This window comes from Bubalus bubalis, chromosome 9 (genome assembly GCF_019923935.1).
Source record: "Bubalus bubalis isolate 160015118507 breed Murrah chromosome 9, NDDB_SH_1, whole genome shotgun sequence".
Taxonomy (NCBI): domain Eukaryota; kingdom Metazoa; phylum Chordata; class Mammalia; order Artiodactyla; family Bovidae; genus Bubalus; species Bubalus bubalis.
Window position 1 is genome coordinate 82834390 of NC_059165.1, and position 16893 is coordinate 82851282.

A 16893-nucleotide genomic window follows, 5' to 3' on the forward strand; every position below is an offset into this window, starting at 1 on the left:
TTATACACCATTTTTGTGTTTCCTGTCTAGAGAATATCCTTTAGTATTTGTTGGAGAGCTGGTTTGGTGGTGCAGAATTCTCTCAGCTTTTGCTTGTCTGAAAAGCTTTTGATTTCTCCTTCATACTTGAATGAGATCCTTGCTGGGTACAATAATCTGGGCTGTAGGTTATTTTCTTTCATCATTTTAAGTATGTCTTGCCATTCCCTCCTGGCTTGAAGAGTTTCTATTGAAAGATCAGCTGTTATCCTTATGGGAATTCCCTTGTGTGTTATTTGTTGTTTTTCCCTTGCTGCTTTTAATATTTGTTCTTTGTGTTTGATCTTTGTTAATTTGATTACTATGTGTCTTGGGGTGTTTCGCCTTGGGTTTATCCTGTTTGGGACTCTCTGGGTTTCTTGGACTTGGGTGATTATTTCCTTCCCCATTTTAGGGAAGTTTTCAACTATTATCTCCTCAAGTATTTTCTCATGGTCTTTCTTTTTGTCTTCTTCTTCTGGGATCCCTATGATTCGAATGTTGTAGCGTTTAATATTGTCCTGGAGGTCTCTGAGATTGTCCTCATTTCTTTTAATTCGTTTTTCTTTTATCCTCTCTGATTCATTTATTTCTACCATTCTATCTTCTAATTCACTAATCCTATCTTCTGCCTCTGTTATTCTACTATTTGTTGCCTCCAGAGTGTTTTTAATTTCACTTATTGCATTATTCATTATATATTGACTCTTTTTTATTTCTTCTAAGTCCTTGTTAAACCTTTCTTGCATCTTCTCAATCCTTGCCTCCAGGCTATTTATCTGTGATTCCATTTTAATTTCAAGATTTTGGATCAATTTCACTATCATTATTCGGAATTCTTTATCAGGTAGATTCCCTATCTCTTCCTCTTTTGTTTGGTTTGGTGGGCATTTATCCTGTTCCTTTATCTGCTGGCTATTCCTCTGTCTCTTCATCTTGTTTAAATTGCTGAGTTTGGGGTGTCCTTTCTGTATTCTGGCAGTTTGTGGAGTTCTCTTTATTGTGGCCTTTCCTCGCTGTGTGTGGGTTTGTACAGGTGGCTTGTCAAGGTTTCCTGGTTAGGGAAGCTTGTGTCGATGTTCTGGTGGATGCAGCTGTATTTCTTCTCTCTCCTTTCGAAGAGTTGGGCTGCTTTTCTGGGTGCCTGATGTCCTCTGCCGGCATTCAGAAGTTGTTTTGTGGAGTTTACTCGACGTTTAAATGCTCTTTTGATGAATTTGTGGGGGAGAAAGTGTTCTCCCCGTCCTACTCCTCCGCCATCTTGGCTCCTCCCCCGAGGTTTTCATTTCTACACACACATTGTTCTTATGTTATGAGAATGAACTGATAAAGCCATTTTAGTCTCTGACAAACATTAAGCAATGATAAGTGGCTGATGTTACATTTTTAGCACCTCAATGTTTGAGATACAAAGTAGTCATTTTGGTGTTCTGACTTGAGCTGCCGGTGGAACAAAGAGGAGAGTTTGGTTAGTTAAACAAGTCAGCAGTAGCTGGTCTAGGTCTCTATCACAACACATCACGCATGCTTTTGACTGTTTAACCTGAATTTGGAGAATTTTTTTGAACTTCAACGATTTAAAATTTTCCTTATTTACTCAGGTATGTGTCTCTATTCCAATGAATCTGTATTTATATACTTTGGAGACTTCACAAAACATGGAAACTGAGTTGTCTCCCTACTTTTCAAATCTTTTATTTCTCTAAAGTGTGTGCAGCTAAAATTCTTTCATTATTTTTGAAGGAGAATCAGTGGCCATTTGAAAAAGAATTATAAGTTTTTACTTGGGTATGGCATCCCTTTTACCTATTTCCCTTGTCACATGAATTTACCATTATTTTCCTCTTGCTTTTATATCTGTTGCCAGCTTCTGCTTCAAGATGGCTGAGTACTTATACACACATAAGTTTACTTTTACACTCTTCTAAAATTATATTGGAAAAAAACCCCTCAAAAACAAAAAATAGACTAAATCTAAAGCAGTGCAGGGAAAAATAACCATCAGTAGACAATAATATTGTGAAAGTTGTAAAAGTTCTGAAGATGATAGATAAGACTTTTTTAAACTTAACCCAATAGAACCAAAGAACTGGTCACATAATATAATATAGAATCACTGAAATGGTATGCTTCCCCAGAATGGCTCTGAGTCAGAATCATGACTAGGGTGATGTGAATGAGACAAATGAGGAAATTGCCTTTGGAAAAGTTGCAGAATTTGAGGGGTGCCCAAAACTCAGTAATTAGAAGGAATAATATTTTTAAAAATAAAAACTAATGCCAAAATTCCATTGTTAAAAAAATATCAGTATGACTCATTTTTCCTTTAGCCTCACACTCCAGTGTAGCATGGAACTGTGAATGATCCTGTCTTCATTTAAAGTTTGATATTTTATCCATCCTAGATTTTTGTTTTATTTTTGATCCTTTTAAAAGAGTACACTAAAATATTATTTATCTTGATTACTGTTTTAACATCTACTTAAACTTGTATATCTACAGTATTTCCTCAATCACCTTGTATGCACCCTTAGTCTCAGCTGTACCCTGAGTATTCTTCAGATCAGAAGCAGCAGGAGAGGGCTCTGAGAAAAACTCTGAATATTACTTAAAGGATTGTGAATCACTGGGCTTGACCCAATACATAATGCACTGACTCTGGTGTTTGTCCTCAGGATAAATGGAGAGATAAGTTCTTGAAATAGTATGGCAACTTTTCCTCGGGGAACTTACATGGTTGGCTTTGAGGTTACAGCAAGAAACAGAGCAGGAGTCTAAATAACTTTCACAATAGATAAGAATTACCTGTATACAAAATATAAGCTCCCCATGTATCTTTAAAATAAAACCAAATCAACAATGTGTTCACTGGTCCCACACACTCAGTCCTTTCTTATTTATTTGCTATAGCTGAAAATGACCTGTAGACTGAACACGTATTCCTTTTCTGAAAAACAGTGATATTTACTGGAACTGAGGAAGATCTCTGTAGTCTTTAGTATAGATCAATCACAGGAAGAAGAAAAAAGCCAACACAGTATAAAGATATACCTGAAACATGTAAAGGATAAATTCTCACCTGAGAAAGTAAAGTTGACAACAGAAATAGAAGGGAATTTGAATTGTTTCTATTCCCAGAGAGATTTGACAGGATATTAAATTCATAGTATAACAGGCTACTTTGCCAAAAGGGTAGTGAGAGTGTGGGAAATTTTACTGCAAATTCCTTTTAATTTCAATATAAAATCAGAAGAGTAGTCAAATAGGAAAGTCAGAATCTGAACATGTTTCACTGATTCAAGGATAGTTTTGCTCCTTACAGAATCCCCAGCACCTGGATGAGTTCAGTACATGTTGATCTCGTCTTATCGGAACAACAGGCAAGAGTTACAGTAGTAAACTGTGACATCATTTTCAATTGTTTTCTACCTTCTCTCTTGGCATGTGACCTGAAGCACTATTTTACTGGAGAAGCATACATCCCAATTCCTTTGATATCAGGGACATGTGACATGTATTGGCCAATGGGAAGTGAGCAGATGTGAAACATACTATGTCTAAGTTTTGAAAGCTTTGAGTGCCTTAGTTCTTTGTATGTATTTATTTATTCTGTTCACCAAAAGAATGGCAGGTCCTAAAAAGGAATTGCTCCTTCAGTCCAGATTCTGAAATGAACAAGATAAATGCAGTAAAGCACATTCAGTCTGCAACCTTCAGAGATAACATGAAACATAAGAAGAGAGAACTGAGCTTTTTGTGGTGAAACACTGAGGTTTGGAGGTTATTTGTCATCAAAACAAGGCTGATTATTACAGTTAACTGATTCACTTTGATGTTGTTTATGCAAATTTATCTCAAAATCCTTGTGTTACTAATACATGGAACTTACTAGTGAAATATTAATAGAGTTAGAATTAACTTATTTGAAAAAAAAATTAGGACCAAAAAAATGTGACCAACCAAAAATGTAATCAGGAAAGGTAAATGTTAACCAGCAAAATAATAAGAAGCAAAATAGAATAAGAGAAAAATATAACAGAAGATAGTAGAAATAAATACAAATATTTTAATGATAACAATTTTAATATAGCATATTAAAATTCCTTATTAAGAGACAACTAATTTCAGATTGAGTATTTGCTATTGAGAAATAAAACTTAAAATCTACTAATGTAAGCACTGGACTATTTCATCTGAGATTAAAACTCTTAGTAATCCAAAGTTAAATTTTAGCGAGTACTGAAAATATTTATGAAATATCTAAATGTTTTAAAAAAGTACTCAATATTAGTCATTTCTATTACTCTCACCTATCTTCTTAACAAGAAAAAAATATATGTCCAAATACATATATATACATATATGCACGTATATATATATATGTCCTAGAAAACCTCTGAAGATAAAAAGTTTTCCCCTTAATTGTTCTTTTATATTGTTTACCTAAATATGGCTGACTAAGTTGCATAATACTCTCAGAGATACAAAGACATGAAGAGGGAACAAATATTCCATCCTGGTTAAGAAGAAAACTATACTCCTTAATCACCAGTTATCCAGGCAAGAAACAAACAAACATCCACATAGACATAAGAAAGGATTCTCACTCTTGTGGCAAAACAGAACAAACAAAACTGAAAAAACTGTACACAAAATTTGGTTCAAGTTTTGGTTCAAATTTTCTAAACTCTACTCATACTTAGAGTGAACACGTAGCATCTCAACATAGTTATTAGCAACATTACCTTTCACCTTCAAAATTTCCCTAGTTTGGTTGATAAATTCATGGTATCCATGTATCAACCTTAATGCGATTTATTACAGTATGTATAATAAATGGAAATAGAACTACAGATATTGCAGTTAGGGAGTTTTACTCTTCTTCATAATAATGTGCTACAGAATCCTGGGGGATTCAGAGAGGAAAATGGTAGGTACACAAAATGAGTCATTAATTGCCCTGTAATCTAGATCCATTATAGTCATTAACTTTCTGTTTTAGTTTAGTCATCTGTAAACTAGAGATAACATATAATTTTAGTAACTTCATAACCATTCCTCTAAGACTTGGATAATATGACATGGGACCATTTTGCATATCATAATGCTTTAAGCATTTAAAATATATTTTTATTGATAATCTAAACTATTTATTTAGAGTACTTAGCACTGTCTCTTTTTCTCTTTGGCAGCTGTGTGTGTAGATTCAAGATCATAAAGTCTTGAAATAATGACATAATAAACTTTTTGAGTATACATTATCTTTAAATCTAAGTTTTGCGTTTAGTTAATTTTAACAGTAGGAAAACTCATATGGCATTATTTCATTCCTATTACTTACATAGATTTCCTTCTTAAGGTACAACCTGGAGAAAAGTAAAAAAGACCACTTTACTCTCTTGAAGTCAATTTCTCTTAACATGGAAATAGGCCCAAATTTCTCAAAGTTTAGCTGCAAGCAGAAGACATTCACAGAGGTTTCTCTAATTTTCCTGGAAATGAATGGTGTGTGTTACTTGGTATGTTCTTATTATGATGAAAGAAACCTTCTTCATTAGTGACTTTTAAATTAATGACTTAAAGAAAGATGTAATAAGTAGCAATGAGAATCAGGTTTTAGTTTTTATCTCCCTTCTATGACTAATCTCAAAAGTCCTAAATTAATTGTCAAAATTCTTACAGCCTAGCTTTCCACCTACCAAAATAGCATGAGCCTCTATATTTAATGGATAGCTTGTTTCAACAAAACTTTTAAATTATTTCTTAAACTCAGAACACTCACATTTGAGGTGAGAGTTGATTTCACTTGGTTCTGCTGGCAGGGCCATCTCTTTTCCTCTTGAAGAGTACAATTTCTCTAGCTTTGTCTCATCCTGCATAATTCTAGGAGAAATTTCACAGGGAATAAATATTACAGAGATGAAGCATGTTTGCTTTGTTCTCGACCCTGCACAAATCACTGGCTTTAGTAGTACCAAAACACTATTTGTATTATGTAAATAAAGATGCTACTTTTGCAACATTGTTTTGGAGATTTCTGTATAACAGTGCACTTTAAAAAACATAGTAATTGCTATCATTGTGTACAATGACCGAGTAAGCTACTGGCATTGATAACACTCTCCAGAAAGCCTGAATTAAACATCTTTATTGTTGAGGAATACACAGAAAGAGAAAAATCCTTCTATGTGGCATGAGGGCAAAGGAGGAAATATTCCCAGAGCCACAGGGAAGTATTGCTATCAAAAATAGTCATTTTTACCATTTAAGATCAGAGAAAAGACAACAAACCTGCCACAACCAACGAGGCGATCTTTCCAAAGTAGCTAGTCTCTCTAAGAATAATGATAATAAGCAAACTCAGAAAATCTCAGATCCTTCCTTGGTAGCTCTCTGATTAAGAAATAGATCTACAAACTCTTTCTGGTACACTTAAGAACTACTTTGAAATATGGCAGTCTCAACAGGGAAGGATGTTATTCCATCATTATTGCTGCAGTGCAACTGATGAGAGGAAAGTAAAGGCTGTTCCTGAAAGAGTTAATTCTGTGCCTCTCCTTACACCTAATTAACAACAGGAAGGCCTTAGGCAAGAGAGAAAATAGGACTTTTGGGATTATGTAATCTCATCTGATTCCAAGTAAACCCAAGGAATACCTGTCAACCAGACAGACAGCAGTAACAGCTAGGACTTGCAATCTGATTTTTAAAACCTTCAGTGGGGAAATAGATGTGAATGCAGAAAAGGAATTTGCTTCAGTTAAGCTTCAGATTTCCAGAGGGTCATTAAATTAAATTCATAATCACTGAGAACTCTAATCCGTATTTGTTTTTGCATTTAGTAAAATCTCACTAATTTGGACTAAGGAGAAAGAATAAAACTTTTGAATTAAAGAATATCTTTAAAGAAACGATGAGGTCCTGAAACTAGGTAAACAGAATATGGCCTCAGGGGATTTAATAATGATGTATAGTTAGAATATCAAGGTAAAGTTAATTTATTACTTGTTTATAAGGGCAAGAGGTGACAGCTATCTACAGGAAGGGTTGTCATGCAGCAAAGAAGGCCAACTTGTTTTACACTGCTCCAGAAGGCAGAGTTAAAATTCATGGGTTGAAGTTTCAACGAGCTGATTTTGGCTTTCTACTGAATATGAATTTACTGTTTCCCATGAGGAAATGAACCTCCTGTCATATAAAGTAGTCCAGCTACCCATTGACCATCTGTAAGGGAGACTGTGAAAAGAATTCTTGTATTTGAGTTAGATCAGTGCTTTAAACTTTTTTTTTTGCAACAGAAATTTTGAAAAATTGAAATCGTACTCAGAATTTTAGAATATAAAACAGATGAAAGAGTTGAAATGATTCCTGGATGAGTTAGAATTTTGAATACTTGAGAATATATCATGGTTCATGTAATTGTGCCAGCTCTTTACTGGAGCCCTTATGCCTCACAAAGAACGGAGAGAAAGCTCTCTCCAGATCACTGGTTTTCTGATAAAGAATAAGAGTTTCCAGGTACTGGGGATGATCATTTAATTGAAAAGAAACAAACAGAAAGGCCAATGTTCCCTGAAAATGTATTCCTTATAACTTACTTATTCTAAGTAAAAAAGCAGTTACCTTGAACTTATAGGTGAACTAAATGAGAATTTCTGAAATGATGACCATGTCACAATCTAGTTTCAGAAATGTGGAAATTTTCTAAGCAGAGGTTTAATAATTGTGGTAGCCAGCCTCCAAGGTGGCTCTCAAAGGTTTTCATCTCCGGCTGTTCACGCCCTAGTGAGGTCCCTTCCCAGAGTGAATCAAGGCTTGTCAGTAGAATACTGCAGATGAGATCATGTGTTTTCTGAGGCTAGGTTATAAAACAAATCATAGATTCTAACCTGGCCCCTTGGGTCATTTGCTCTGGGGGAAACCAGCACTGTGTTGTGAGTTCACTTGAGCTGCTATGTGGAGAATCACAGTGACGGGAGCTGAGGCCTCCCACCAACAGCCATGGGTCTGAGAGAACCTGCAAGCAGATCACATAGCCTTCTTTAACTTTCAGAAGGCTGCAGGCTAGCTGACATCTGACTGGGATCTGTGAGAGATCCTGAAATAGAACAGCTCGGCAAAGCAGCTGTACAACTTCTGACCCAAAGAAACTGTGAGATAATAAATGATTACTGTTGTTTTTAAGACACTAAGTTTTGTGGTAATTTGTTATGCAGTCAAAAAATAGTAATAATTAAGCATCCACTTCCTGGAGATTTTTTTTCTAGAGTCATTCACTTTTCATTATGACTGAGGAGATAGCCTCAAAAATCTATAAGCATCATGAAAACATGGGGCCACTTTTTTTTTTTTTTTTTTGAGCACCAGTATGCTCAGTAACTAGTTCAGTTCCTGGAGAAGGTTTCCCTAGAGTCCATACAATTTTACTGAATAGATGAACAAATCAACAAGACTGAAAATCTTTGGAAGTTAAAATTAACAAGGTCAAATTGAGTTATTCAATAGCTGGTTTATGATTTGTTTTATTATAAATCTCAAATTTTCATTTAAAAAATTAAATACTTTTTTGAAGGAGAAGGTAAAGAATTTTCTTAAATTAGAAATTAAATTTCTATGAAATATAAATAACATGTGGACTATAGTCAGGAAAGGCATTCTAATGTGGTATGATTAAGCTCAAAGCAACTGAACAACATATGCCCTTCCCTTTGCCTGAACTGAATCTTGCTTCCTTTCTCCAGATTTCATTCCCTCATGCTGCAGCCTCAGCGAGCTGTAGCTCAACCTGTAGAGAAGACTCCCCTGATTCCTTTTGTCTGGACTTGGTGTCATAGAGCATTTGCAGAATGGCACATTCAGTTTTCCAAAACAGCTTTCCTGTTTTTACAAAAAATAGTACATGCGTATTTAAGAAGAGTAAAATAATATAGGATAATGGCTACTAAACTGTTCTCACCCCCAGGCTATTTAAATGAGCGATCTTTAAATTTTAAGTCCTCATAACCAACAAGTAAGCACAAGATGCAGCTACAAACTCTTGTATAAGTTTATGCAGAAAAGCACACTCTACATAATAGCAAAAAGACATTTTTAAGACTAGAACTCTCCTAACTGCCAAGATTCATTTTCTTTCCCTGTGGCTTATAATCTTCCTTCCTTCCCCTGTCATACTGATTTAACTCCAACAGGTGGATTATTTTAATTGTGTTTTTGAGAAGTCTTCATTTTTGCAATATGAATGACATTTTATTCTCTGAAACTGTGTCTGTGTGTGTGTTAGTCGCTCAGTTGTGCCTGACTCTTTGGGACCCCATGGACTACAGCCCACCAGGCTCCTGTGTCCATGAGATTTTCCAGGCAAGGATACTGGAGTGGGTTGCCAAAACTGTGTCTAGGCTCAAGTAAATTCACTAATAGGACATTCTGTAAGTAGGAATGAACATTTCCTACACATGTAGCTTATATACACTGATGATTACTTGACTTGTATTTACCACCTTATGGGAACACCAAATGCTCAGGATGCCAAAATTATTTAGGTCAACAGACATTTGCTGCACAGTGACTAAATGTGAGGCCTTAGATTAGAAAGACAAGGAGGGTAAATGCCCTACCTTCAAAGTAATTAGAGGTTAAATAATTAAAAGGAAATATATCAATCAAGGCTGTGTGAACTTTTTCTTAAAAACTTTTTAAGTAGCTGGACATTCTCTAAGATACAAGTCATGGCAAGGGAATTCTGCCTGCTCAGGAATATGGTACAGAATGATTTCCAACTGGATTATATTGGTTACTGGACAATACCAGGAAAGTCTCAACTCAGGGATAATTGACTGTGTATTAGAATATTTGAATTTTTTTAACTCATTCAGCATGATAATGGAATAACTTACTTGAACTCTTTCAGATATTTAGGTGACAATTTATTGCAACAAATATGAACATTTATTTGATGGAAAAGAATTTGCAGACCAAGTCTGTCTTTGTCTAAATAGCTAAGCCCTCAATAGAAACACCTTTCCCTCTTCAATATGTTAAGAAGGCCACAGTAAGCTGCTCTATGAACATACCATTTCCAAGCTGAGTTTATCAATACTCTACAGATTTGGCCTGAAATAAATGGTCCCTTCTTTTAAAAAGGGTATTCCTAGATACTGGCTTATAAAGTGGACAGTTGAAAAGTAAAATTATGACAGCCTGTCATCTGCCTAGACAGGGTCAAAAGTGGGCAAAGAATAGAGTAGAGTGTAATGAAATATCTATTTTTTCTAGGGAGCACTGAATAAAAGGCATGGCAGATAGGAAAGCTAATAAAAAGAGGCATTGCTCTTACTTGAATTTGGTCTGACATCTAAATTTTAAAATGAACCAAGTATCAGGATTCAGGACTAACTAAAAATTATACACTTTAAAAATTTCAAAGTATTTTTCTAACTAAAACATGTGTCATTCAAAAATCACCCCATTTCCTCTGTGGATATGCACATAGAACACAGTGATGGTAAGAGAAATGCTACAGGAGCATGCCTATTTCTTATTTAGAAAACTGTGTTTAGCACAGCAAAGAAAAGAGTAAATCCTGTATTTGCCATTATAATAAAGCTGATAATAATAGTTCTTAAATGGGCTTTTTGTACTCAAGTCTTATGTTTCCAATTTGCCATGAGTGATAACTTGAATCAATATCTAGAGAAGAATAAGTTCAGATGGTGGAGACTTTTATCTTTATTTTCACAGGTATATATTGATGTGCACATTACTTTCATTCTTTCATCTAAATTGAATTTAATATGTAAAATTGAATATCTGAATAAATAGGATGTCAGGAAGAAAAAGGTAGCTTGAATTCTAATCAAAATAGAAGAAATTTTATTAATGAAATTGGAAAGAATATAAGCACAAACTATTTTAGACCTAAAATACATGGCTCATGTGGTTTACTCACAGATAGTATAGGCAATTATGGCTTTGAAGAATGCATACAAAAGAAAATGTACTTATTTTACGTAAGCTCTACGGAGTTTGAAATAACAAGGAAACCACAGATTTCCTTTTTATTGTTCAAAATGGAAATAGAGCCTCATATTTTTATCTAATAAATACCATATATTTTGACTATTGAGTCTCCCTCATATTTAAAATTATGGATGCAGTAAAGCAGTTAGAATCATGTGTCCCAGACATCTTAGAATTTGAGTTTTGGAAGAACAGTAATGATCATGTTATGCTTCCCTTGTGGCTCAGCTGGTAAAGAATCTGCCTGCAGAGGAAGACCTGAGTTTGATTCCTGGGTTGGGAAGATCCCGTGGAGAAGGGAAAGGCTACCCACTCCAGTATTCTGGCCTGGAGAATAATTCCATGGACTGTCTAGTCTATGGGGCTGCAAAGAGTCGGACACAACTGAACAACTTTCACTCCCACTTATGTTGCCCTACCATGCCATAGAGAAGGCTCACAGAGGTTACAATGAGTATCCAAAGTCACTGAGCTAGTTAGGGACAAATCCAGGGAGAGAACCTGGCACGTGTTCCATTATCCTGGCTTGATCTAAGATCGGTACTACCTAAGGCAATGCCTATAGTTTTGTAGTTCTATCAACATGTTAGGAAAGCATTGTCCTAAACTGCCCACCCTGGCCATGCATAATAACTGCTTGCTGAGTTATCTCACAATGGGAGGTCCCGATAAGGAACATGAAATAACAAGCTACTGCCAGTCAGAAGAATTTGGGAGGGGACAAAAGGAAGGAGGAGATGCCAGCCCATAACCTCCCAGAAACCTTTGAGCTGGTCCTGACTGAGACATGAACATACCACCAGGAAGGACCCTGAGTCAGATCAAATTTGGGCACAAGCAAGATGACTGGTTGTTCAGAGACAACCCAGAATATAATCCCATTACCATAAAAGCTAAGGCTGTGAGCCTTGCTGCAGAGAAGTTCTCCTGCATCACCATATTCCACTGCTCTCTGCCCAGACTTCGCTTTCCAATAAAGTCTTTTGCTTTGTCAGCATGTGTGTCTCCACAGACTATTCATTTCTGAGTGTTAGATAAGAGCCCACTCTTGGGCCCTGGAAGAGGTTCCCCTTCCTGCAACAAATGGAGCTAAACTTACAATGATTGTTCTGGTTCACAATAAGGAGACCATCTGAGGTCATCATATTTTTGTCGATAGTGCTTTGCAGATCAGCACATTACTGGAATGCCATTAAACTGCAAAGGGTGGGGGGAACTTTAAAAACGAATCATTGACTGTTTAGGGAAAAAAAAAGAAGACAAAGCTCTCTGAGCCAGCTGGAACTTTCATTAGGCCCTGGGCAGATGCTTCAAAGTCAAGGCATGCACCCAACGAAAGCACCACATCATTTTCTCTTCAAATTGTGCTTTCTTTGAGGGATAGAGAATGCAAATCACCTAACCAAAATGCAGAGTTGCGAGGCAATGCAGGAATTGAAAAGAGAGAGTTGGGATTAGATACTGCACCAAGTAATCTACTTCCCCATAACGGATGCACCATCTTTCAAGCTATTTGTGTTGCCTGAGCAAGGCACTGAATTTTTGTCAATCTGCTTTAATTAATCTTGCCATAGTCCTATCATGAGGTGGGTGAACTTCTAAACATTAAACAGTAGAATTACTCACCAGGCGGCTTTTCCAAAACACCCCCAGCCCCAATTAAAGAGCTATATTTTGTTTGGGTTTCCTTAAATGGCACTCTTGTTAACACTCATCAAACACAGGAAAAATAAAACAGCAATTTAACTGCACTTGCAGTGTGAAAGGCTTGTGCAAATAATCAGCACATTTCTAACTGGTTAGTAATAGGCAGAGTGCAAAAAACAAATGACCAGATTTATACCACTGGGCAGATCTGAAAGCAACATTATAGCCGAAATATATTCATTTACAATTTAAAGCAAGCCTTTCAGTGAATAATTGTTTACATAATAGTGAAGAGCGCTTGTGCTGCACAACTGGTATCCATTTACAATGTGTTAACCAAATAATGCATGTTTACAAAAGATTTTGGGTTTGTTTTTGGAGAAAAGAGTCATGGTACCCATGCCAACAAAAGCAGAGCAGTATATACAGTTAGTAAATCTTTTCTTAGCTGCAAAATGAGTGTCAAGTTGCTTGAGCTCATAAACTACGTCAGCATAAGTCACTCATTAAAATTGATGTGTGAAGGTAGTATTCTCAAACAGCAGGTTGCTCTGTTTCTTATTTTTTTAATCAGCCAAATAATGAGCTGCGGTAGAGTTGCTTAACCAGGCCAAAGGAAGAAGAAAGCGGAATCATCTTCAAACGGCCATCCTGGATTTAATAGCCTACAACAAAACCCTAAGCAGGTCAGCTTCATGGTTCAGCAGTTCCTAAAAGCCTTGTCTTCTTCTCCCAAGCTTATCAGTGACGGCTGGTGTATAAGAGCTCCCAATGAGAACTGATTTACAGCACTGAAGGGCTTTGTGGTAACAAAGGCAGGCCAGGGTCCCCGAGAGCTTTCTGTACTTTTCAGATCCCAGAAGATGATGTGGTTCTGTGATAGTAATCTCTTACACTTTACCATTGACATAAACAGGTCACAGTGCCTACAAAAGCTTAAGCAGGAGTCAGGAGCAATCTCTCTCTCTCTCTCTTTTTTTCTGGGTCAGAGTCAGATTTTATCGAGTCAAGCTATCTAACTGAACACAAACCATGCCATACGACCCAAATGTTGTGCATTAAAAATGAAGCAGAATGGGGCCAGGTTTGTCTCAGGCTAGTGCTGCTACAGGGATAAGTTTCAGACATCACCTGAATACAAAATTATTTTTTTGCTGCATTGACAAAAGTCTCACTTTTCAAGGAGGAAAGAAAAACGTTGAGAATAAAAAATAACAACAACGCACATACAATTCTAGTTTCAAGCTAGATGTATCTGTTGTGAAGCCACATGTTGGCTAAATAGGAAAAGTCAGGTGAGCTAAAGTCTCATGGCAGTCTGGTTTAAACCATGGCTACACAAACCAGAGCCCTGTCCAGATCTCAGGAAAGTGAATTATATATAATAACACTTACAGTTTCCTAGTACTATTAGATTTGCCTTCTTACATAAATGCTTAAGTTATGATAAAAAACAGGGCCACGTCAGTTCCTTTCAGTCTCAGCACATTTGCTATTAGCATAAGAAATGCTGCTTATAGCAGAGCTAGTCGGGCTTGAAATTTCTGAATTAATGGATTTGATTTCCTCTTGAGACAAACCATCAGCCTTGCAGTAATGGAAATAGATATAGTTGGTAAAACAAATAAAAAACTGGCATGCAGATAAAATGGGTTTCAGTTTAAAATAGTAATGTTGTAATTGAAGTGAACAATTACAGGGTTGCTCCTAGGCACAAAAGAAATACCATGAAAATGAAGTAATGTTTTTAAGTGTAGTCATTTCAGGAAAATGCAGATGTCATTGTCTGCCAAGGGGAAAACTATACTTATTCTTCTATACAAAGATCATTTAATAACATTTGGCTAATTTTAATAATAATTGCTAATATTAACCCTATATTTCACCAGGAGTTTGAAGACAAAGGCTCCCCGCCCCTGCCCCATTCTTTCCCTTCAGTTGGTACAGCGCCAACAAGATCAAGTTCCTGTAAAAAGCTATTGGCAATGAACTATCAGAGACCCCCACCCGGAAAGCAGCCTTCTCCTGTCTGACGTCTTATTTCTCTTTCTTTGTCAAGCATCTCGTATCTGAAATGGAGCCCGTTCGCTGGCAACTGAGGTGCAGGAGGAGCTTAGAATAAAGGAGGGATGGAGAGTGGGAAAACCCAGGGCAGGGAAATAGAAGTAGGCCCTGGAATGTGTACATCTGATCCCCTTTACTCTTTTTTTTTTTTTTTTTCCCATCTGTTTCAACTTGTCTGTGAACCATATGAAATTTAGAACAGAAATTTCCATTTTTAGAACTGGAAATCTTTTCATGTTCATACACACACAAACTGAGGCAGCCAAGGCCACAGGATGTCACAGGAAACATAAGTGTCTCATTGAATGTGAAAAGGCAGTGACACAAAGAGGCTTGAACAAAACGCTCAGCTGGGTCCCAGCCCACTGCTTGGCCCTCCTTCCCACTCCTCGGTTTTACAGCGTCGCAGGAAGAGACACGCGCTCTGTTTCCTCCTCAGGTTTTAGCAATTAAAACAATATTGAAGCTCTGTGAAATTCTATTTGGAAATACACTGTGCTTTGTTCCCTGGGATGCTGACTGCCGCACGCAGCCCGTTTGGCTCATTTGGCATTTCTTTCTCTGAGGGAAACACTTTTCCTGGGTTGGTTGATTTTTTTTTTCCCCATATCACAACACTGAAGAAGCCACAGAGGAGTGAGAAAATGAAAGTCTCTTCTAACAAAGGACTTAGCTGTGACTTCTTAGGAGAAAAGGTTAAATCGACTGGCTGTGTGTCTTAGAGTGAAGTAGGGAGAAGGGCTGCTTCCCTTTTTACTCAGACAGTTAGAATAATTCATTTCCTAACGCAGCCTACCTGTGACAGTCACAGGTGACCTCCCAGCCTGCTAAGCTCGGCTGATTTCTCCTTCCCATTGTCCAAGCACAACTCCTGCCAGAAGACAAATGTACTGCAAGCCGGAGACATATCTGCAGAGCAGGGGGAAAGCAGCCTGTCTACAGATGTCATTTTAAAGCCTCACAAGGAGATTTTACTGCTTTCTTCACACTCTCACACTTATATAAATACACCCACATAGTACAAGCAAGTTCCTGAGACTCCTGAGCATTTCTCTTCCATTAGGAGACATTTTAAAACAAATTAGCACCCTCCCCCAAAGCCTATTGGCCTAAATGTGTTTATTACTTTGTTTGTGGTTTTAGAAGTTCTTCCTATAGGCTTCCAGTAAGACTGTTCCTGGCAAATGATGCTCACCCTTCCTCTGTTGAGGAATACACATATCCAACAAAGACTTAGATCTCTTTTTTTTCCCTCCTCTTGACACAGCGGCTGCTGACACATAAATGTACTTTTTTTCTTTTGACAGAGTAATAAAAATCTCATTATCTCTGAATAGGCAGCAATTTCGTTATCTAATCTTTTTACCAAAAGGTTAGTTAATTAATCAGAAACAAATCCTGATTATTATTTCAATAGAATTAGAAAGACAAATCACCAGAGTACAACTAACTAGGGCAGGCCTGCGGTTTCACCTGCCTCATTGCCATGCGGGCCCCGCGATTGTCAGGGTTCCTCCAGGAAGACAGCCTTCGGAACAGCAGCCAGCAGATGGCTGCTCGGAGGCCAGCCTGCCTCGGCTCTCATGCCTGTGATCCCATTACCTCACCGAATCCGTTACCAGGGTAACTGTTAAATTGCTGTGAAAGGCATGGTAATAAAGTAACCTGTCACATTGGCAATAAAAGGAGCAGAATTTTCCTGTTCACTGAACTTTGCAGCTCATCAATACTCACTTGATGGAGAAATTCCCCACTACTCCTGGGTCAGCCACAGGAATCCTTCCATAAGGCTTCTGAAATGCAAACTAAAGTTCATGTAAACACAGGGAAGATATAATTAAAAGCTGTATTCTTAGCTGCCCAGAGCTAATGCTTCCCTCTATTCTGTGGAAGGTTATGGGAGCTTGAAGAACATCAGCTTGCTCCCTTTGTTGTTGTTGTTGTTTAATTTAAAGCATGCCAGATAAAAATAACCTTTGCTGGTGAAAGACAGCTGTGATTAATTCAAGACTGGGAAAACAAAGACCATGCGGAAAAAAAAAAAAATCCCTTGTTCCTAAAATGTCTTGCTTTTGCAGATCCTATCTTACCGGCTGTTTTCATTAAAGGGTCATGGTATGTTAAAAATGACTTGAACTTAAGCATTTA

At 37.1% G+C, this 16893-nt stretch overlaps 1 long non-coding RNA gene across 1 annotated transcript; it reads right to left on the reverse strand.

The window, feature by feature from the left end:
* Nucleotides 1-1192: 1192 nt before the first annotated feature.
* LOC123335250 lies at nt 1193-16652 on the reverse strand. Its single transcript, XR_006553654.1, has 3 exons — nt 16480-16652; nt 5801-5901; nt 1193-1458 (listed from the first exon to the last, which is right to left on the reverse strand). It is a non-coding gene; the product is annotated as an uncharacterized LOC123335250 (long non-coding RNA).
* Nucleotides 16653-16893: the final 241 nt, after the last annotated feature.